Here is a 23,378-nt window from a genome sequence, read left to right on the forward strand (position 1 = left end):
AGGCTGACGTGTGGTCAGAGATTAATGGTCATTACTCGAAGTTGGAAACGCAATTGATAAGCGGGATTCAGAGTAAGAAAATTAAGAAGGAGAAAGAACGGAGTCGGAAGTTGTTTTTGAAGTTGAGAAAGGATGAATTGTTCCGCGGAAACCCGGGAACATGGGATATGTCGAAGCTGGCGAAACGATTACAGAAAAAGGAAATTAGAATGTTGGCTTGTATTCAGGAAATGAAGGGAGATAATGACCAGGGCGGATGGCGACACCGTAAGAAAGTTGAAAAGAAAGTGAAAGAGTTGGAAGAGGATCGACGGGGCATTCATCAGTTGGCAGTTATAGCGACAGCATTGGCGGTGATCGCTGAGGAAGAAAGTGAGAAGGGTGAAAGTAAAGAAAAAGCAGAGAAAAGTAAGTTAGAAAATGAGACGAGGAGTGGAGGGGGCATCTATCCACAGCTGCCCGCTCCTCACCAGTATGTTGTTGAGCCCCCGCCGTACCCGACCGCGCCAATTATGGCTCCGGTGGTTACACTGGGTGGCAGAATGGTGTTAGATGTGGAAGGAGAGGATACACACATGGCCCCTGCGTCGATTCAGTTAATCGAACAAGCAGTAAATATTGAAAGGAGGAGGCTGAGAGGAGAGCAGCAGGGAGTAACAGAGTCACCCGCGCACACGCCAGGGGCGGCGCGAGGAGGAAATGAGGGCACACCCAGCACAGGGGGCAGGCGAAATTTAGAGTTGTTAAAGAAGAAGGAGGAGTCACGAAAGTTGTTTGAAGGAGAGAGAGTGCAGAGTGAGGAAAGAGAGATGTTAGAGGAGGTGATGGCGGAAACGCGGAAGCAAAAGCAGGCTACGCCCAGTAATAGGGGGGGCCGCGACGAAGCGAAGGAAAGTGATGATGATGATGAAGAGTTGATGAGAGAGCAGAAACAGATGCTCAGGGCTCTGAGCAGAGGGGAAGTATCTGATAATGAGGAAGTGAGTGTAGGAGGATACCAGACACGCAGTAAAAGGAAGATGATGACACAACAGGAGCGCCCGCAGACAATGGCGCCCCTTGTGGTGACACATGCAGGTCGACAGTATGAGCCATTAGTGCTCCGGGATGTGGCTGCGTTGGTGGAGAAGTTGCCTCCCTTACACAAGGGGGCCCGAGCCTGGATTACTAAATTTTTGGCAGCCATGTCAGGACAGGGAGTAGCATTGGGGGATTTACGACAAGCTATTTTGGGATCATGCTCCCTTGTTCAACTACAAAGCCTTGAGGGGGCAGCAGGCACCCGCCAGTTGGGGAGAGAGACGCCCCTGGCTGAAGTGTCAGAGGCTCTCTTTCGGGAATTAAAAGCAGCTTTCCCCTCCCCAGTGGATGCGGTGCCAACAATTTTTAATCTTGGCAAAGATGTGACACCTGAACAGCATTATGCTCAGGCATTGGAAATTTGGATTGATACAACAGGTAAACATCCAGGTAGTACTCCTGAGGCTGAGATGATGTTCAGGACGGCGATGTTGAATGGCCTCCCAAATGAGGTACAGACGATTTTGAGAGTTGATCCAGATATTTTGGTTTGTCCAGAGCCGAGATTTAAGAGGCATTTGATACACCATTGCCGCATATATATGGAAAAAGCTAATAAAGATCAGAAGGAGACTGATGCTCTGGCGACTAGCTTGGTCAAGCTGCAGTTGGCAAAGTTGCATGGTGAGGCAAAACAGGAAAAGGCAAAACAAAAACAGATGTTTCAAGCTCCAGCGGGGGCTGGACGAGGCCGGGGCCAGGGGTTCCGAGGTGGATACAGAGGGCGTGGGCGTGGCGCCCCCCCAGGTCAGGGGAGGAACAGATTTTCCCCTGGGCCGTGTTTCAACTGTGGATCTCCAGATCACTGGGCACGTGATTGCCATGGAAACCCACCTCCACCAGGGGCGGTGCAGCAGAACCAACCAGCGGGGCCCCCACCCCAAGGGGGACCACGACAGCCCCGCCCATGGCCCCAACCGAATCCACAGGGTCAGTACTACCAGGCTGATCCGTGGTATGGCCAGGACGAATAGGGGGGCCTGGGAAGCTCGGGAAGCACTGGCCAGGCAGAGCCAATGCTTCAGTTGACAGTGGCGGATACTCCAGTCCAGATGTTGGTGGACACGGGAGCGACACATTCATCAATTAATATGCCACTGCCAAGCTCAGCGTTGTCAAGACGAGTCACAACGTTGGTCGGCTTCTCGGGACGTCCTCAGACTCTGCTTTTCACTCGACCGTTGAAAACTGAAATTACGAACACTGGACAGAAACTCTATCATTCATATGTCCACGCAGTGGACACTCCCATTAACTTGATGGGAAGAGACATGTTGTCAGCACTGAGAGCACAAATTTTGTGTGGAGACAAGGGACTCACTGTGACATTTCCGGATGGCAAAACTTTGGAATGTTCCCAGCCAGTTACAACCAGGGGTCAGTGGTTGATGGCGCCACTCCCCACGGTGCCAGAGACGGCACGGATTTACTGGGCCAAGCTGAGTCCTGAAACCCCATTTGGGGGAGGCATTTACTCCACTTACCTTTTGTGGAAACCCTGGATCCAGGCCCTGGCACCATACCATTCCCCGGTGGACCCGTTGCATTGCACTCTATATTATGATAGAAATTCGGATGATGTGTATAGAGATGCGTTTGAAGACATTGAGGGAGATGATTGGACATTGAGAGCACCATGCATCTTTGTGGGCCCCGAAGGGGTGGCAGCATATGTTCAGTTGTCGCCTGAGCAGGAGCAGTGGTACAAAATGAGCGATGAGGGTTTGCCTCACGTGTCATTGGCTGTGTCGCCAGGCCATGAGCCCCGCCAATTGGGTCCCATGGTGAAGCGGCTGACACAACAAAGTGATTGGATGTTAACTGAGATTCCAGATGTGTGGCATTCAGCCACGACGAAAAGTTGGAGGATAATGGCTAGGATGGTGGATGAATCAGAATTGGAACTGGTCTTTCTGGACCGTCATCATGGACGAGAACAGACTGACCATGAGTCAGCACAGGCAATGCTGGATCAAATGCCACAGACCTTGTGGTCACAGGGTCCATTTGATGTGGGATTTTGCCACACAGTGGAACCAATTCAATTGGAAGTTGATTGTTCCATTCCGGTGCGCCGTCCTCAATATCGCTGGCCGAAGGAAGCAGACAAAGGTATGGAGGATACAGTGGCGGGACTCTGGGATGCGGGGGTGTTGGAAACTTCGGCGTCCACTTGGAACACACCTCTGAGGCCGGTCCAGAAGGCTGATGGGGTGACGTGGAGGATGGCCCACGATTTACGGCCAGTAAATGATATCACAATAACTCCAGTTTTGCCGGTTCCTGACCCCCACCGCATTTTGTCCTCACTGGATCCTCAGAAACAGTGGTACACGGTGATTGACTTGGCCAACGCCTATTTCTGTCTACCACTGGCTGAAAATATAAGACATGTGTTTGCATTCACATATAAAGGGGTGAAATTGCAATACAAACGACTCCCACAAGGGTTTAAAAATTCACCAGGAATTTTTAATCAAGTATTGAGGGATTTGCTGTTTTTATGTGAATTACCTCAGGGCTCGGTCCTCCTACAGTATGTGGATGATCTTCTCATTGCAGCAGAGACATCCCACCAGTGTGTGGAAGCCACACGTGCAGTGCTGTTGAAGCTTGCAGACCTGGGCTTCAAAGTCTCGAGGAAGAAGTTACAATGCTGCCGAAAGTCGGTGGTGTTCTTGGGACGTGTGATTACACCTGCCGGTTTGGCAATGTCCCCAGATCACCGTAGCTCCATTCTGCGACATCCACGTCCGGAAACAGTACAGGAAATGTTGTCATTTTTGGGACTGTGTGGTTATAGTCGAGCCTATATCCCATGCTATGTGGATAAAACAGCAGGCTTGCGGGCCCTGGTCAAACAACAGGGGGTCCGCAATTTGAAGGCTACACTGCAGTGGACCCCAGAGGACGACGCGCAGTTTGTAAAATTGATTCAGGAATTGGCATCGGCAGCATCCTTGGCCACTCCGGATTATACTAAGGTATTTCATCTGGATGTGGCCACCAATGAAAAGACAGTAAACGCGGCATTGTATCAAAAGCAGGGTGTCAACAGGGCAGTTTTGATGTATTGCAGTGTGCCCTTAGATGGAATTGAACAAAAGCAGGCGGATTGTGTGAGATATGCTGCCGGATTGGCGAAGGTCCTACAGAAAACGGCACATGTGGTTATGGGATATCCAGTTCAGGTGCTAACTGACCATGCAGTGTCGGCTTTTGTGGCCTCTGCAGCATTCACATTGACGCCGTTGAGACAAACACGGATGATGAAAACGTTAACAGCTCCGAATGTTACGTATGTGTATGATGGTGTTAACATGGCAAATCACCTACTTGAGGGCGCACATGAGTGTGCATTGAAAGTGCAGAAAGACCAGAAGGTCCGTGGGGACCTATATGCGGAACCATTGGAAGGTGGTCGAGTGATGTTTACAGATGGGTGCTGTTGGCGTGCAAAGGATGGAACACTCCATGCTGCGGCGGCGGTGGTGGAGTGGAAGGATGGTGCTTTTGTGCCAGTGAAAGCCCAACGGTTGACAACAAAACCTTCTGCTCAAGCGGCGGAAGTATTAGCCTTGGTGTTGGCCTTGGAATTGTGTCCTCAGCAGCAAGTGACTGTGTACACTGATTCGGCATATGCTGCGTCAGCAGCTCTAATTGACCTTAAAGGTTGGCTACACAATGGTTGGCTGACAGCAAAAGGCAAGGAAATTGCTCATAAAACCTTGATGGAGCGATTGTATGAAGCAATCAAGGGCCCTCACGAATTGGCAATTGTGAAGGTCCCGGGACACTCAAAAGCCAACACCATGGTTGCAAAAGGTAATGAGAGGGCTGACGCCCTTGCCAAGGAAGTGGCTGGGTACAGTCCACAGGGGGAGATGATGCTAGCATCTTCCGCTGTGGTGTGGGATGGCGAACCTCCTGATCTCCCAGTGGACCCCGAGGTGGCACTGGATGAGATCATGGAGGCTCAAGGTAAGTCGTCGCCCGAACAAAAATCTGTGTGGATTGCGTCAAAAGCAGTTAGGAGGTCGGATGGTCTCTGGGTGGGACCCAGGGGCCAGCCGGTTCTCCCGGAAGGACAACTCATGACCTCAGTGTTGTCTGAGGCCCATACTGTAGCACATGTGGGGCCTCAGGCAATGCTTCCCAAACTCCGACAATGGTGGCATCCAAAGTTACAGGAGGTGGTTTGGCAGTTTGTGGCGGCCTGTAACCTATGTCAAACTTTTAATGCCAGGCCAACATTAAAACCTAAACCTGGAGCATTTTCTCCTGTGGCTTGGCCTGGTGCTGAAATTGTCATTGACTTCACAGATATGAATGAGAGAGTAAATGGTAAGCGCTTCCTTTTGGTCATCGTTGACTCATATTCACGTTGGCCAGAGGCTTATCCGTGTGCCAAGGAAGATACCACGTCAGTGATCAAAGCTCTAGTGAATCATTACATCCCGACACATGGCTTTCCTGCATTGATCAGGTCAGACAATGGGACTCATTTTAACAATAAAGCAATGGCCAAAGTTGAGGCCCTTTTGGGGCTGAAACATCGCTTTGGGTGTGTTTATCACCCCCAAAGCCAAGGCAAAGTGGAAAGATTCAACAGGACTTTAAAAGAGAAATTGGCGAAAATCATGGCTCAAACCAAAATGACGTGGTTGCAAGCTTTGCCCTTGGCACTTTTAGTTGTTCGCCAAACTGTTCACAAAATGACGGGTTTTGCTCCGTTTGAATTATTGACTGGTCGCCTCATGCCTGGTCCCGCCTCCACTCTGGTGCCTCCAGCCGACCTACCGACACCGGATTTGTCACATGCAGCATATTGGAAGTATCTTCATTCACTTGTTTCCAGTGTGTCTGCACAGGTCGCTGAAAAGGCGGTTGCAGAGACGTCTTCATCTTCGCCTTCTTTGGACTCGGACATCACGCCATACGTCTACCTCCGGGTGCTCTCCCGGAAGTGGACTGAACCGCGCTGGAAGGGACCGTTCAAGGTTCTGGCTAGAACCTCACACGCCGCGCAATTGGACTCGAAAGGACAAAAGTGGTATCATTACTCGCAATTGCGGCCTGCGCCTGATTTTGTGCCTAATGATGGTTAGTTTGAAAGTTGCCTGCCCGGACGGGCAGGTCAAGAGAGGGAAGGTAAAGGTGGTTCGAAGTGAAAAACCTACTAAGGGTGACCAACAGGGACGCAAATGTCCTTTTTCTTTTCTTTTTATTATGATATGCTTGCTATGTGTGCTTTTTGTCTGTACGCTGATGGCCTTGGATAATGTGATACAGGATGAACGAGATGATGGAGTGGTGCTGGAGAGAGTGGTGGAGTATCATTCCTGTAATGGAACGGTGTGGTATGAAGCAGAGCAAGATGGTGGTAAAACGCTGACACAGACACAACAATTGCTGCTAAATCTGAAATGTAAACAACCAATGCAGGTGAGCACTTGGGTGAGAATCTTTAATTGGACACAACAATGGCGAGATTTGCTTGAAAAATTGGAAAATTACCAACCAAATTATCATGATTGGCCTGTGGCACTTTCATTGAAACCCAGAGTTAAACGACAGACGAAACAAGAAAACTATTGGGACTCTTTTGAGAAGGGATATCAACCATGGATAGTAAAATGGGCATATAATAATTCATTGCGAGTGACAGTGGCCCCAAATACAACTACCCAAGTGAATGTGCCAATAAAGGCATTAAGAGGGTTTCACGAGTCATGGTATTCATCTGCAGCGGTTGCATTATATGAGGTAACAGGTGATATGTATCCTAATTATTGGTGGTATATGACAGGACATGTGATAATGTGGGGTTGGGATGCATTAATTACGACTCAGGATGGTGATTATTGGACTCCCCCACAAAGTGAAGTTAGCAGATATTATCATAAGGCAGTGACTTTGGCTAAAGAAGGTGAAGTGTTGAAAATAACGGTGGCAATGGGGGATAGACCTATTGCCCTCCCTAATCAGGATGTGATGATTGTGAACACATCATGTTGGGGATTTCTTTTGTGGGCATATTCGTCGGGAAAAGACCCATATTTCCCGATAATAATCTGTGAAAATCGGACTATGGAAAAAGGGGATCGACCGCTGCTAAGCAATTACACCCATATGACGGGGACAAGAGCTAAAACAATGTCTACTGTGGATGATTGGTTCCTGATCCACACAGGTGTTTCCATGGTTACAAATAATTGGCTATTGATGGCTGAACAGGCGGCGAATGCCACAAAGGAGAATTGTCTGGTATGCCTCGGGGCACGCCCCACCCTGAAAATCATGGCAGCCACGACGATTCCAAAGTCCTGCATAATTGGGGTGCTCTATAATAAAACGCTCCAGGGGGACTGCACCCAACTGGATCAGGTCTTTCCTGTAACAGGGATGGAAAAAGGAAAACCCATCTTTAGCACTCAAGTGGCTAGGCAAAATTTTATATGTTTAAAGTTAAATGGAACAGGGACTGGCATTGGCCAGATCCAAGAGTCATGGTGCGGCGATAATGTGTCTCTGCCAGCAGGTACCCCGCTTGCTCGAGCTGATGTTTGGCTGTGGTGTGGAACGAAAGTGTTGTACGACAGATTGCCCACCAATGCCTCAGGTAGGTGTGCCTTGGTCACGTTGATCATGCCAGTTAGCGTGACAGCGGTAGACCTCACCAAGATGAATTGGAAAGATAGTGTACAATGGGGAAGAGTCCCCTTCCTCCCAAGGAGGAAAAGGGATATGCAAGAATGGCTTAGTGCCGGTGACCCTACGTACATAGATGCGATTGGCGTTCCTAGAGGGGTCCCGGATGAGTATAAATTGGTTGACCAGGTGGCAGCAGGATGGGAGAGTATCTTCCTGTTTGTAACGGTAAATAAGAACGTGGATAGAATTAATTATATCCACTATAATGTCCAGCGATTGGCAAACTTTACTACTTCCGCACTCCAAGCAGTGCATGAGCAACTAGCTGCGACATCATTGATGGCGTTCCAAAATAGAATAGGGTTAGATATGGTTTTGGCTGAGAGAGGAGGGGTGTGTGGCACTTTTGGGGATCAGTGTTGCACTCTGATTCCCAACAACACCTCTCCTGATGGCCGCCTGACCAAGGCATTGGAGGGACTGCGTACATTGAGTAATAAAATGAAGGAGCATTCAGGAGTCGACTCAAGTTGGTATTCTGATTGGTTGAATGTGTTTGGAAAGTATAAGAGTTTGATTGCTTCCATTTTGATTTCGCTTGCAGTTTTTACGGCTATTATGGTGTTGTGCGGATGTTGTTGTATACCTTGTATCAGATCCCTGACTGTAAGGACCATCGAACGCACGCTGGGCCCACTGCCAAAAGGAGGGCAGTACATGCTGATCCCACAAAAAGAGCCACAGGATGACGGTGGTGCTGTCCCTCTCCGAGCATCGGAGCTGTAAGAACGTGGTGTAGGTGATGACCTCAGTAGTCTGAGGTCATGAGAGGGAATAAAAGAATATGTTATTATGCTGTGCTGCTGAGCGGTTGCGGTATGCGGTGTGCTTGTGTTGCCATATAAGGAGTGATTGAGTGCGAAAGCATGACTGGAATGTTACAGGAACACCCAGATGAGATAAAGAGGCGCCAGATCACCCAACAAGGCTCAACGGCTGCATACCACAGAAAGGAGGAGTCGCCACGCCATCCTGCAGAACAAAGAAAGCCAATCATAAGAAAGCTAAAGTTAACTGCAGCATATACATAGCCAATGATTTTATGCCAGGTTGTTGTCTTTCCATATTTAGCCATATTATTTGCATATTGTGTAATCTAAAACCGCCCTGGCCAACTCGGAAGAGAGAGTTCGTCTGCTGAGGTGACAGAGACGCACAGGGTTGTATTGAGAGGGACCCGAGATCCAGGTGTTTGTATTAGATTTGTTTGTAAAGGAATAAATCCACTCGTGTGTGAAAATGCCGGCTTCCTAAGACCTCTCAATTGCAGAACGAGCGCGCGTAATTGTTGGATGAATGGCGGGTAAGGTTACCGTAATTTGGAGTCAGATAAGTAACTTTTGTTTGTTTTGATAATAGACGAAAATTACCCAACAATACACATGAAAATATACAAAAAATAAACATGTGAGTAAACCCATAAAAAATAATTCCCAAAATACATTAAAACATTTTTAATTTACTCTCTTGCACAAAAAGGAATACGGTATGGGAAGAATATAGAATAAAAAAATGCTCTGTGAGAGTGGGAGGCAGAGTTCAGTTCCCCGGGCACCTGCCTGCCCCTCGCTCCAATGACTGAGAAATCCAACATAATTATTACTTCTGAGAGCACAAAAACACACACACACACAAATGCATCGCGAGTAAGCGGAAGGGGGAAGGGAGTTATCCCCAAATAACCTCTGCGAACTCATCCAAAAAGCTGCATGATGACAGCTCATCAGGCTCTTGCTTACTACTCCAAACAAACGCATGAAAACACAAACACAGAAAGCTACACAAAACACATGCACTCTCACTCGCGTGCACACACATGGAGAGATGCATGCAAGATGCCGGTGGACCGGCTAAAGAAAGCAGATTGCAAAGAGGGCAAATGAAACTGAAATTCTAAAGTAGGAATGTCATTCACTGTTAACCCTTTTACAGATTGATTTGATTTATTCATTTTTTGGGGGCTTTTATTTACGCTTGGCTGGAATCTTTATAGATTAAAGCAAAGTATTGCTTTTGATTCTTTTTGGTTCTAGCTGGAATAAAATGTTTTTATTTTTTATTAAATAACTAAAATACTAACTGTAGCAGGATAAAAATGTCATGGAAATATTTATATTTATAACTGTTTCAGAAGTCAAGAGAGTCAAGCAAAAAAAAAACACAGCAATGTGCCAAAAATAAAAATATAACAAAGAAAAACAGCTATACCTTTCATTGCACACTATTATGAAAATGAACTCAAAGTGCAAATAGTGGAAACATCCATCCATCCATTATCTGCACCGCTTATCCTCAGTAGGGTCGCGGGGGTGCTGGAGCCCATCCCAGCTGGCAGTGGGCAGGGGACACCCTGAACTGGTTGCCAGCCAGCCGCAGGGCACACAAAGACAGACAACCCAATTGCTCATTCACACCTCCCAATTAACCTGACATGTATGATTTTTGTGGGAGGAAAACCGGAGTGCCCGGAGGAAACCCACGCAAGCACGGGGAGAACATGCAAACTCCACACATGAAGGTTTGATCCCATGACCTCAGAACTGTGCCGCACACGCGCTAACCACCGCGCTACCGTGTTGCCATAGTGGAAACAATATGATGATAAAACCTTTAACTGTACAACGATTGTTTCAAAACAAAAGTCAAGAGTCAAATAAAAAAATAGCAAAGTAATGAACATAAAAATAAGATATAAAAAGGTCAACACGACCAAGACAATATTTTAGTCGGTAGTGCAAACAAAGTGTTTGCATAAGGTGATCAAATTTAAACATTGTAATGTATGTAAAATCTTACATCCTGAAATGGAAAGAGAGCATCGATTCCAATACAACAGTGTTGATTTGATCCAAGTACTTGCTAAGAATATTTCATATCAATATTTGGATTCATCTGCCTCTCCTTTATACCAACAAATAAACAAACAAACAACAGATCATATTTTAGAACGACACCATTTTTAAAATACAGGGTGTTTCAAAGGTTTTGATATGATTTGACATGTAAGTATCACAGAAAGTTGTCGTGATTACTTATTACATTCACCTGTGCCCACTCCTTTGGCGCAAGCTGCTGCTGGTTACCTGATTGGTTCCCCCTCCTATTTAAGCCCAGTACTGTCACTCGCTCTTTGTCAGTCCTTCAGCGAACCTCTGTTTTCACAAGCCAAGCATTTTTGACTCCCGTTGGTCCCTTTTGTCACCCGTTTTCCACTCGTCCGTTCCTGATTTCCCCGTTTTGACTCCTGCTATGACCCGTTTTTTGACCCCCACCACGTTTTGATCTCCCGTCCCGGCTAACGACCCATTTTTTTTACCCTGACCACATTCTTAACTGCCGCTTCGGCTAACAACGTGTTTTTACGTCTAACTACGCTACGATCTCAGGCTTCGGAGGATCCATTTCTCCATTCAGAACACGCTCCGATCTCGTGAGCGGCTTGCTTCCCACGTCCAGCTAGCACCGGATCGTTAGTGCTGACTTTCCTCTGTATTTCAATGAACTTGTGAGTAACGTTACGCATCTGGGTCCTCCTTCTGTTCTGGTCTGGACAAAAGTACATGATTAAATTAAATCAAATTAGAAACCATCCATCTCGAAGGTCATAGAATTTTTTCGTTCAAGTCTGAATGAGAAATTATAAAAGTTTGTGGATTATGCGAATGATTTGACAACTGTTCAATATACATGGAGACATGGCACACACCAAGTCTGAAATCCAGCTCCTGCCAAACACGCTATATATAAGTATATCTTGGGTAATATTCCTCTGCAGATTACAATCTTTTTTCATTTTATATACAAATGATCTGCTCGTGATTTAGCACAGAGAAATAGATCTATTTATTATAACAATGGATTATTAGTATTCAAAGGATAAACACTTTTGAAACACCCTGTATATATTACCGCATGAAATGAATTTACATTGGCCAAAAAGAATACCCTTACATACATAGACTGTACTAGTGCATACATACATACCCAACGTGTATACAGTGAAGTGTGAGTATACCACCAAAGTGATGCATCAGCACATTTATTGTAAGTACACGCATGCTCCATTTACTACTATATACTCTCTTTCCTCACACACACACAGACTCAAGGACAAGAGTTAGTGGCCCAAGGTCTTCTGGTTCCACATGACAAGCCAACATACCAAGAGCCACCGAATGAATGTGTTTGTGTGCATGTGTGTGCGTATTTGTGTGTTTAACTTAAAGTATGTGTCTGTGGATTTAATTACACATATATTACTGTGTCCATGTCTTTTAAACAAAACTAATTATCTTTCCTTAGTAGCATTTAAGTGTGCACGTAGTGTGTTCTTGTGTGTGTGTGTCTTCCCAACGCTATTGATTGTGCACGCGTGCGTTTGTACGTGCACGTGCGTTAACGTGTTGCCTGCAAGGCCGTCTGAAGGCCGCTCCGCCTCACTTCTGGATCGATGATGTCACCCGAAGATAGGGTTGCCCCGCAAGATGGGAAGAGGAGACGTTAGCCTAGCTTAGCATACTTAGTGGCCAGCGAATTCCCCTGACGTGCCGCTGAAAGAGAAGCGGTCGATTGGAAAGGACGTTCCAATTCGATTCTACACGCGAGCTCGGTGTTTACCGAAACTTTATCGAGCCAAGGAACATGCTTCACACGAAAACTCTAATTGAGAAAACCAAAAGAAATGATCACATAATGCAGATATCCGAAAAGTGCTTAAATAACAATGGTCTTGTTGGGGGGGAGTATTAAGGTTGATATGGAAAAGATATTCTTTAATTAAAGGGGACTCTGAGGAATGTCAGAAGAATGCAAAGAAATGCTGATCACCAGCGGGTGCTCTTTGGATTCTTATCGGGTACGGGAAAAGAATGAGGCGACTTGGAAAGATTGAGAGCAATATCGGGGCCGCAGGTCTAGCCAGCGCTACGGCTAGGCTACGTAATAACTTTCACAAGCCACTCCAGGCAAGTCTGTATCTCACCAAATACAGTAATCCCTCGGTTAACGCGGTTAATGAGGACCAAAACCACCCGCGAAAAGTGAAAATCCGTGAAGTAGCGACGCCCCTTCAAAAATGCTAAAAAACAAAAAATGTTTTTAAATTGTTATTATTTTTTGGACCTGCAAAAGCTCTGAACCCGCGAACGTGGAACCACGAGGTAGCGACGCCCCTTCAAAAATGCTTTAAAAAAAAAAGATATATATATTGAATCCATTTTTTTTTATTATTATTTTATTTTATTTATTTTTTTTTAGACCTGCGACCTGTGGAAGCTATTGCTCTTGTTGGTGATAGGAATGAGTTGAGAGGTGTTGTGAAAGGATAGTGGTATGTTGACAGGTGTGCTAAGGGATGGGCAGGGCAACTGTATGATATGGCAGGGGTAAACCAGTGAAAGCTGTTGGGTCCTGCTGTATAACAGAAGAGTGTGTTGTCACCCTGAGTGACATGGCCGGTTTCTGGTGTACCGTTTCATCTTGAGGGACGAAAGCATGACCAACATGGATGCCAAGGTGCTTAACTTGTTTGGGCATTTGGGGATTTGGGTTGGCCATGGTCAAATTTTTGTGTTTTTTGCTACTTTTTCCTTTTTTTATTGTATGTGTTCGTCTGTCGGTCAACCCTCGCGAGAGATGTGACCAGGGTATATAGATAGATTGTTATCCCTTCCACCAGTAGTCCTCCTCTTTATTGTGACACACGTGCATAGCCTCAGCACCTACAAGTCTATTATGACAGTTGGCTTTGAGGAATTCAAAACAAGAAGGTCTCTAGTTTTCCCACACAAAACACACACACTCACATAGGCACTACATCATACACGGAAAGGTCACATGATGGTGTGAAGGAATACATGCACACACAATGTGAAACCCCTTCCTCAAGTGTTTTCATAACTTTGCAAAAAGGTTAAGTCCTGACGTGTTTGTTTAGGGTGAATACATACGTATACACCTGTCTTCTCAAGTGGAAAAACAACAAAGAGATCAGAAGCTCCCGGCAATCCCTTGCAGGTTTAAGGGACAATTTTCCCACATGGAGTGTGTTTTTAAAGGTACAGTGTACATAATTTGACCATTATATGTCACTGTATTTTGCAGTATGATGGAAAACAACTGCTGAGGATCACAAGGAAGAAACACAGTACGGCCTTTTAAGTATCATTTCTTCAAATTATTGTGCGCAGCCTTTTGCGTGATTTTCAACTTCATTGTCAAATATACTATATACACAATATACATACAGATTAAATTACTTCATCTTCCCTGTGTACAAACATGCAATACTTAAAAGACATTGCAAATAACAAATAGAAACATGGTCATCTAAAAATATATAAGGTTTGGAGTTTAAAAAAATAAATGGCAAAGTACAGCCGGAATCTAAATAGAGAAGTTTTGCATTGATGTGGCAGAAGGCATATGGGTGGGAGGTGGTAGAGCAGAGAGCCCTGAGAGGCTAATGAATGAAGCTGTCCTTGAGCCTGCTGGTTTTTGCTCTGAGGTTCCACAGTCTTTTCCTTGAGGGAAGCAGGTCGAAGAGGCTGTGAGATGGGTGGGTGGGGTCACTTGCAATCCTGGTGTCTTTGTAGGTGAGGCGGGAGTTGTCGATGTCCAGGAGGGGCGTAAGGACGACACCACTGAACTTTTCTGCTGTTCTCACAATACCCTGCAGTCTTTCGGTAGGACACAGTTTTTGTTTTTTGAGTTGTATAGTACCTGTAAGCAGCAACATGTCAATAATCTAAGCTTTCTCTAGGTGAGGCTCATATTATCTAAAATACATAAAAATTTCTAGACCTAGGTCTATTTTAAAAAATTGTTTTTATATAATAATTAATGTCCATCCATCCCTCCGTTATCTGCACCGCTTATCCTCAGTAGGGTCGCGGGGGTGCTGGAGCCCATCGCAGCTATCTTCGGGCAGTGGGCAGGGAAAACCCTGAACTGGTTCCCAACCAGTCGCAGGGCACACGGTAAAAGAATACTCACTCGCTCATTCACACCTAGGGACAATTTGGACAAGCCAATTAACCCGACATGCATGTTTTTTTGGAATGAGGGAGGAAACCCGAGTGCCCGGAGGAAACCCGCGCAAGCACGGGGAGAACATGCAAACTCCACACAGGAAGGGTCGATCTCATGACCTTAGAACTGTGTCGCACACGCACTAACCACTACTCCGCCGCGCTGCCCATAATAATTCATGTATTTTTGCTTATTATTTAAACCAATATTGGATTTTTTTAATGAATGCATCTTTTACAAATGGGAGGCACTGCAGATGTAGTTAAATGGGTGTTTATATCTTATTTATTGACTTATTTTGTAGTTTTGTTATTGCAATTTTGTTACGATGCACTTACAACTTACTCCAGTCTCCAATATTTTGTGTGTGTTTTTTGTGTGAAAAACAACAAAAATGATCCTATAAATGAGCAAAAATTATCAGCCAGCGAAACCAAAAATGTTTTACTAGGTTCTAAATTGTTTCTAGAGTTTTTAAAAAAAATTAAAATCAGCAAAATTATGTGCAAGATTTTTTACTTCATTAATTCCCTGTGCTTCCTAACGAGCAGGGTTTCTTCATTTTCTTCATGTTCAGATTTTAAGTTTTTCTTTGCCCTGATTAAGGTTTTAGATCGGGGTATGGTGTAGTGTGTAGTTTGCAATAATCCCTGCTCAGTACAGCCTTTTGATAAAGGGCTATACAAATAAAACTGACTTGACTTGACTTAAAAAGAAAAAAACAGTATTCAGCTGACACCTACTGCTTTGGATGAATCTTACAGTTACTCAGCTGATCAATCGGAGGATGGGTCAGAAAAAAGTAGAGCGGTAGTGTAAAATACTACTAATACCACTACTACTTTGGAAGCTGGATAAAACTGAATACATACAAGACGTCCAATTATTACACCAAAATAAATGAATGATCATAAAGTTAATTAATTACGACTTAATACTAGTTATAAATGACTAAAAATAATAAAGAGGTTCTAAATGAAAAATAACATACAATCATAAATATATGCAGTGGCACATTTCAATATTACAAACTAAAAACCTGGTGGCCTTGGGGGTAGGAGGCCCGCCCCAAGACCGGGTCATACCTAAGACTTACAATATTGGTACCCTTTGCCTCCCTGCTTGGCGCTCAGCATTAAGGATTGGAATTGGGGGTTTTGGTCACCTAATGATTCCCAACGAGATGTTGGAACACATCAGTTGGGTTGTGTGTGGGGGCTGGGAATCCCCTCCTATGTTTCAATCTCCCAGAAAGAGTCAAAAATGCTATTTTATTGACTCTAGCCACCTCCCACTAGGGCAGACCTGGGCACTCCGGTCCTGGAGGGCCATACGTCCTGCCAGATTTTGAAGTTTGCTCTTCTTTAAGTCAGGTGATACAAATTATAACCTCGTTAGCAAGCTAGCAAGTGCTCGTTAACGATAATGGTGATTGGAATCACCTGTATTGGATCAGAGAAACCTCAAAAATCATGCAGAACATACGGCCCTCCAGGACCGGAGTGCCCAGGTCTGCACTAGGGGGATATGCCTCCTATATATATATATATATATATATATATATATATATATATATATATATATATATATATATATATATATATATATATATATATATATATATATATATACTGGACTGTCTCAGAAAATTAGAATATTGTGATAAAGTTCTTTATTTTCTGTAATGCAATTAAAAAAACAAAAATGTCATACATTCTGGATTCATTACACATCAACTGAACTATTTCAAGCCTTTTATTATTTGAATATTGCTGATTTTGGCTTACAGCTGAAAAAAAACTCAAAAATCCTATCTCAAAATATTAGAATACTTCCTCAGACCAAGTAAAAAAATAATTTTATAACAGCAAAACTAAATCAAACATTTGAAAATGTCCATTGATGCACTCAGTACTTGGTTGGGAATCCTTTTGCACGGATTACTGCACCAATCCGGCGTGGCATGGAGGCAATCAGCCTGTGGCATTGCTGAGGTGTTATTGATGCCCAGGATGCTTCGATAGCGGCCTTCAGCTCATTTGCATTTGCAGGTCTGGTGTCTTTCATCTTCTTCTTAACTATACCCCACAAATTCTCGATGGGGTTCAGGTCAGGGGAATTAGCAGGCCAATCAAGGACAGTGATGCCATGGTCAGTGCACCAGTTACTGGTGGTTTTGTCACTGTGGGCAGGTGCCAGATCATGCTGGAAAATGAAATACTCATCTCCATAGAGCTTTTCAGCAGATGGAAGCATGTAGTGCTCTAAAATCTCTTGGTACACAGTTGCATTTACTCTGGACTTGATAAAACACAGTGGACCAACACCAGCAGCTGACATGGCTCCCCAAACCATTGCTGACTGTGGGAACTTCACACTGGATTTCAAGCAACTTGGATTTTGCTCTTCTCCAGCCTTTCTCCAGACTCTGGCGCCTTGACTTCCAAATGAAATGCAAAACTTGCTTTCGTCTGAAAAGAGGACTTTGGACCACTCTGCAACTGTCCAGTGCTTCTTCTCCATAGCCCAAGTCAGACGCTTCTTCCGTTGTCTTGAGTTCAGAAGTGGCTTGACCATGGGAATACGGCTATTGTAGCCCATTTCCCGGACACGTCTGTGAACTGTGGCTTTTGATACCTGGACTCCAGCTTCAGCCCACTGTCTTTGAAGCTCCCTCAAATTCTGGAAGCGGCTCTTCTTCACAATTTTGTTAAGGCTGCGGTCATCTCTCTTGGTTGTGCAGCGTTTCCGGCCACATGTTTCCCTTCCAACAGACTTTTTGTGGATATGCTTTGAAACTGCACTCTGTGAACAGCCTGTTCTTTAAAAAATTTCTTTTTGTGTCTTACCCTCCTGATGGAGGGTATCAATGATGGTCATCTGGACAGCAGTCAGATCAGCAGTGATTTAGTTTACTGAACCAAGCTGAGTGTTTTTAAGGCTCAGGAAACCCTCGCAAGGTGTTTCGAGTTAATTAGATGATTCAGGTGATTAGTTGGATAGCCTACTTGTATACTTTTTCATGATATTCTAATATTTTGAGATAGGATTTTTGAGTTTTCTTAAGCTGTAAGCCAAATTCAGCAATATTCAAATAATAAAAGGCTTGAAATAGTTCAGTTGATGTGTAATGAATCCAGAATGTATGACATTTTTGTTTTTTTAATTGCATTACAGAAAATAAAGAACTTTATCACAATATTCTAATTTTCTGAGACAGTCCAGTATATATATATATATATACAAAGAACGACAATACTACTATTACTGTTATTATGAATAATAACAGTCATGCTGTTAAATGGTCACTCAAACACATAGTAAATCTAAACTGCTGCTAATCTGTACATCTGTGGGTTCTGTTTGACTTTTTGCACTACTGGCAGTTCTTTATAGCTAGCCACTCCTTGCACATCTGTTTCTCTGCACTATTGTACTTACAGCGTTATTGTTACAGTGTTATTGTTCTGTTTACCTGACTTGTTTACCTGACTGCCCATTTTGCACATCTGGTTGGCTACTCCTCTTGCACTATTTGCGCTACTGTAAAATACTATACATAGCCATAATTATTTAGTATATTATTAGCACTCAATACTACAACTCAATACAACATTTTATTTATATCTGTACATTCAAGGAAACTGTGCGGGTCAGATGTATCGACATTTCGTTCTGTATACACGTGTACTAGAATGACAATAAAGTAGATCTGAATCTGAATCTGAATCTGCTAATATGAAAAAAACAAGGCAATAAAAAAAGAATGGGGTGCACATCGACTCAGAGACAAGTCAGGATACTCATATATCTGTCATTCTCTCACGGACAAACATCGGTTGACGGTGGAACGTCCAATCTATTATGGAGCACGATGACCATCATTCCACCAGGATGAAGGTCAGTGCCATCAATAACTTCCCATGGTAACCCCGCCCCACCTTACCACAGCACACACACACTTTCATTATCAGACAATTTTTGCACCAGCCATTTTTAAAGAAGAATATGAAGAAATGGACAGGGGACAAAGCAAGCCATGGTGGGTTCAGAGGAGATAAAATAAACTAAGTGGTAAAAAAGTACAGTAAGTAAAAAGTGATCATCAGTCTAGAGTCAGTTTCTTGGTTAGTAGGAACATTCACTTAGTCCATCCATATGGCTGAAAAGCAGTTCTGTCAGACTCCCACAGCGCACTACTTACATTGTCAATTGACGAGTTTGCCAGTGAGTTTGTCACTGTATTTTATCAGTGACGTGCAGTCAGGGGAGGCAGGTGCGGCAGTGCCTCACCTGTAATCACGAAAAGTGAAAACATATTGCGGAAATGCAGAGGGATCTGGCCCCATTTAGCCACGAAGAGCGAGTCGATGGTTATATTAATTTCTCATTTAACGTCATAATTTTGGAGTATCTTTTTCAAAATTGCTGAATTTTCACACTATGAGTATTATAAATACAAATAGTATGTTAACCTACCTTACCTTGTTGAATGTCTGAAGAAGGAGAGTGAGGCACACAATTGTCTTGCCTCATGGTAGCGGGCGAAACAAGACATGCCGTCTTCAAAATGCATTAAATCTAATATACAGATGAAATATATATAGATTTTATGCAAAAACAATGTACTATTTCCCCACATTTTGCATGTTTAAGAAATTTTACACCAAAATAGGGTTTACACAACAGTTTGCAATAATCTGTGATTAAGGGCTTGACTTAATTATGTGTCATCCTATTAAATAGTACTATGTTAATTCCATTGATATGGAGTTAGGGGATGCTATGCCTTATGAAAATATGAAATAAAAATATGTCTATTGGTTAGATTGAATTAGTAAGGAATTTCTTTCTCATTTAACTTCAAAAAGGTTTTTTTCAAAATTGCTGAGTTTTCACGTTATATTTGGAATAGGTTTTAATAAAATTAATATGTAACGTATTACTGTGCCGTGTGTTTGCAGAGCCAGAGTGAGGCACACATTTCTCCTGCCTCATGCCAGAGGGCAATAGTGAGACCAAAGATTTTGATTTGGTGCACACCTAAGCCCAGAACAATAGAATTAGCGCTAATAACAGAAAGTCAAACCATCCAGTATTCCTTTTCTTTTGGCATGGACTTTTTTTTTTAGTAATGGGCGGTACCTATTTATTGGTTATTCAAAAGGATGAGCACGCAGACTTCATCCATCACCCTTAACTGGTTGCCAGCCAGTCGCAGGGCACACAGAGATGAACAACTCACTTACTCATTCACACCTAGGGACAATTTACCTGACATGGATGTTTTTGAGTATGTGGGAGGAAACTGGAGCGCCCGGAGGAAACCCATGCAAGCACGGGGAGAACATGCAAACTCCGTACGGAGAGGCTGCGGTAGCTGGACTTGAACCCTAAACCTCCGCACCATGGCTGGGTGCACGCTAACCACTCAGCCGCCGACTTCATTTATAAGTTAAAGGGGCGCCTCCTAAAGGCAAAAAACTTCCTTCATTAAAAACCAACAATATTATTTTAAAATGTAAGCAAAAATACATGAACAATCATACATACGTGCATTTTTTTAAATTGTGAGGAAATTTGTATTTGTACATGAGGCTCATCAAGAGGTAGCCACCATCTTGCTGTTAAAAACAAAAACCTTGTGAAAGTCCGGGCAGAAAAATATGAGGAAAAATGATGCGGTTTGGTCACTTTGAGCCTCCTTAATTTCTTTTCGATCTTGTGCTTTGTAGCACCCGTTTTCCATTGCACATACCATACAGCAACGTCTAGTGGTCAAATATGACATAGTGTCCCTTTAAGTAAGGAATGCAATAATTAGTCTTATGTATAGGCAGGTAGCTTGGTAGTGTTTTAGAGAGTTAATTGTTATTGACGTCTTTCAGTTGGTTAATTAGTTAATCAGCACAGTTCTGCCTAATCAACATTAATTTATTCTCTAAATATTTGAGTGTTTTTGTGTAAGTAGGTCATTAGTTAGCTGATAAACTAGTTAATTTATTCCAGTGTAGGTTTGGTCTCGCCGTTGATGGGGACATAGCAATTTTTTCAGTGATCACATAATATTGGTAGGGACTAAACAATGATGGGGACATAACTCCACCCATCCAACCATTATCTGCACCGCTTATCTTCAGTAGGGTCGCGGGGGTGCTGGAGCCCATCCCAGTCATCTTCTGGCAGTGGGCAGGGACACCCTGAAGTGGTTTCCTGTCATGGTTGCCATGGTGGCCAATTGGTCCCCGCTGTGTGGCGCCAGGTTCTGTCACGTTGCCATGGCGCCCAATTGGCCCCGCCCACTGACACCAGCTGAAACACGTTGACGGATTGCTGCCGGACTACTTAAACGCAGTCTTGCGAGTTGCCTGGTGTCAGAGCGTCTGCGAAACTTCTGCTAGACTCTGTGTGATATGGCAAGTCCTATGAATCTCCGTTTTTCCCTGTGTTTTGATCCTGTTTTATTTTTGGCCCCATCTGTTTGATTTCAATCTACTTCCGCGACCATCGATTTCTGGATCGAGTGTGCGCGCATACCTCTTCTCCCCCAAAAATTGTGAGTAACGTTATGCGATTGGGTTCTCTCCTCTCCTGGTCTGTGACAGTTTCCGGCCAGTCGCAGGGCACAAAGAGACAGACAACTCACTCGTTCATTCACACCTAGGGAGAATTTGGATGGGCCAATTCATGTTTTTGGAATGTGGGAGACAATCAGAGTACCCAGGGGAAAACCAGGCAAGCTTAGGGAGAACATGCAAACTCTGCACAGGAAGCCTGGTAGCTGGATTTGAAACCAGGACCTTAGAATTGTGCTCCGGCTGCGCTAACCATTTAGCCACCGTGCCGCCCTGGGATATAACTCGTCAATCACCTGATGGGAGTGAGATAAAACAATACTTTCTCGAAATTGGTGGAGACACGTTTCCTTCAGTCCATGCCAAATTTATGCCCTTGATTTGTTCCTCCATTAGTTGGGCATTTACTCCAACAATAAGCAAAAACAGTTCATCTCTTTTATGCCTTTTGAGATACTAATGTGTGGTGTTCATGTGTATAGCCTATACAAACATGCTGTATACAGTTTATACTACGGTGTTGGTATTGTATGTTTACAGTGTATACACTGCAGTGTCAAATTTGTATGCTGTATGTACATATTGGCTTGTAAGGAAGATGTTACATGCGTGTAGCCGCACCTTATTCCTGCATTGCATGTCCAGGTATTGTAAAAGACAAAACAAGCATGTGCACACAGCACAGATGTTGGTTGACAGATGTGCACTGACAGGACTGCAGTGCACAGGATTAATACACTTATCGCTACGCATGTCCAACTGCATCAAAGCCTCCCCCACCCTGCCTACCTCGTACATACTTGCAGAGTCAGCTGTTTGGAGACTGTTAAAGCCTCCCGGGGTTGTCAACAGAGGGCACTGCAGGAGCTTTAAATGTTATGGAAAAATGGGACTCCCAGTTGAACCATTGAAAAATCCTGCCTTTGCACAAACCCTGTGATGTATTTTTTGGTTTCAAGTACTGCTATCAATGGGTGTTACTGGTAGTCCAGTGGTAAAAGTTTGGTGCTTTTAACACTACAACACAAGTTCAAGTCCCATTGCAACCGAAAACATACGCCTGGACTCTGTTTTTCCCAACTTGGAGAGGGATTTGCGCCACCAGCCTGGTACTTAGCCTGGTACTTACCCAAGACAGGTCACCAGAAATGGTACCCTGGTGGTCAAGAGATTTTATTATTTTATACTGCTAACAAACTCGAGGCTTTTTTAAAGGATGAATAAAAACGTGCCGTTTCAGATTTTTTAAATTCTTTTAATTATATAATATATCATTTATTTAGCTCGTGCACTTCGCTGATTTTAAGTGTTTTAAAATTATCCTTTTTTATTTCATCTCATCTCATCTCATTAGCTGCACCGCTTATCCTCAGTAGGGTCGCGGGGGTGCTGGAGCCCATCCCAGCAATCATCGGGCAGTGGGCAGGGGACACCCTGAACTGGTTGCCAGCCAATCGCAGGGCACACAGGGACAGACAACTCACTCACACCTAGGGACAATTTGGACCGGCCAATTCACCTGAAATGTATGTTTTTGGAATGTGGGAGGAAACCGGTGTGTCCAGAGGAAACCCACGCAAGCAACGGGGAGAACATACAAACTCCGCACAGGAAGTCTGGAGCTGGATTTGAACCCACGCAGGAGGTTCCCATGACATGCGCTAACCACTGCGCCGCCGTGCCTAATGTATCACTGTCGACATGATTTTCCCTCTTACATTGGTAAAAGCCAATTTATTTCAATATGGAAAATTTCTTAAAAATAGTGTAAAATATAAAATATTAATAAAATATAAATCCTGTTTTTTAATGTGGCAATATTTTCTTTGCCTCCATTTTTTGCAGTGTAAAGACCAATGTTAATAATAATAATAATAATAATAATTTCCTTGTATTGTCATTCTGTGTAACAATGTACACAGAACGAAATGTCGATTGCACCTGACCCGTTGTAGCGAGCCGATGCAGCCGCAGCCAACA

General features: G+C 43.9%; 1 protein-coding gene across 5 annotated transcripts in view; it reads right to left on the reverse strand.

Moving 5' to 3' along the window:
* arhgef37 (Rho guanine nucleotide exchange factor 37) overlaps window positions 1-23,378 on the reverse strand; it is a 79,287-nt gene that overhangs the window by 15,624 nt on the left and 40,285 nt on the right. The window contains exon 18 of one of the 5 annotated variants that reach the window (XR_015851403.1): window positions 14,079-14,514. The exons of 2 other annotated variants lie outside the window; for them this stretch is intronic. The gene's annotated coding sequence lies outside the window, so the exon portion shown is untranslated. Of the gene's footprint in view, window positions 1-14,078; window positions 14,515-20,232; window positions 20,294-23,378 lie in introns of those variants that run through there. 2 more of the 5 variants (XM_088344547.1, XR_015851405.1) reach the window with 2 other exon arrangements.

Source organism: Urocampus carinirostris, chromosome 9 (assembly GCF_059441175.1).
Source record: "Urocampus carinirostris isolate Australia breed hairy pipefish chromosome 9, RoL_Ucar_1.0, whole genome shotgun sequence".
Lineage (NCBI taxonomy): Eukaryota > Metazoa > Chordata > Actinopteri > Syngnathiformes > Syngnathidae > Urocampus > Urocampus carinirostris.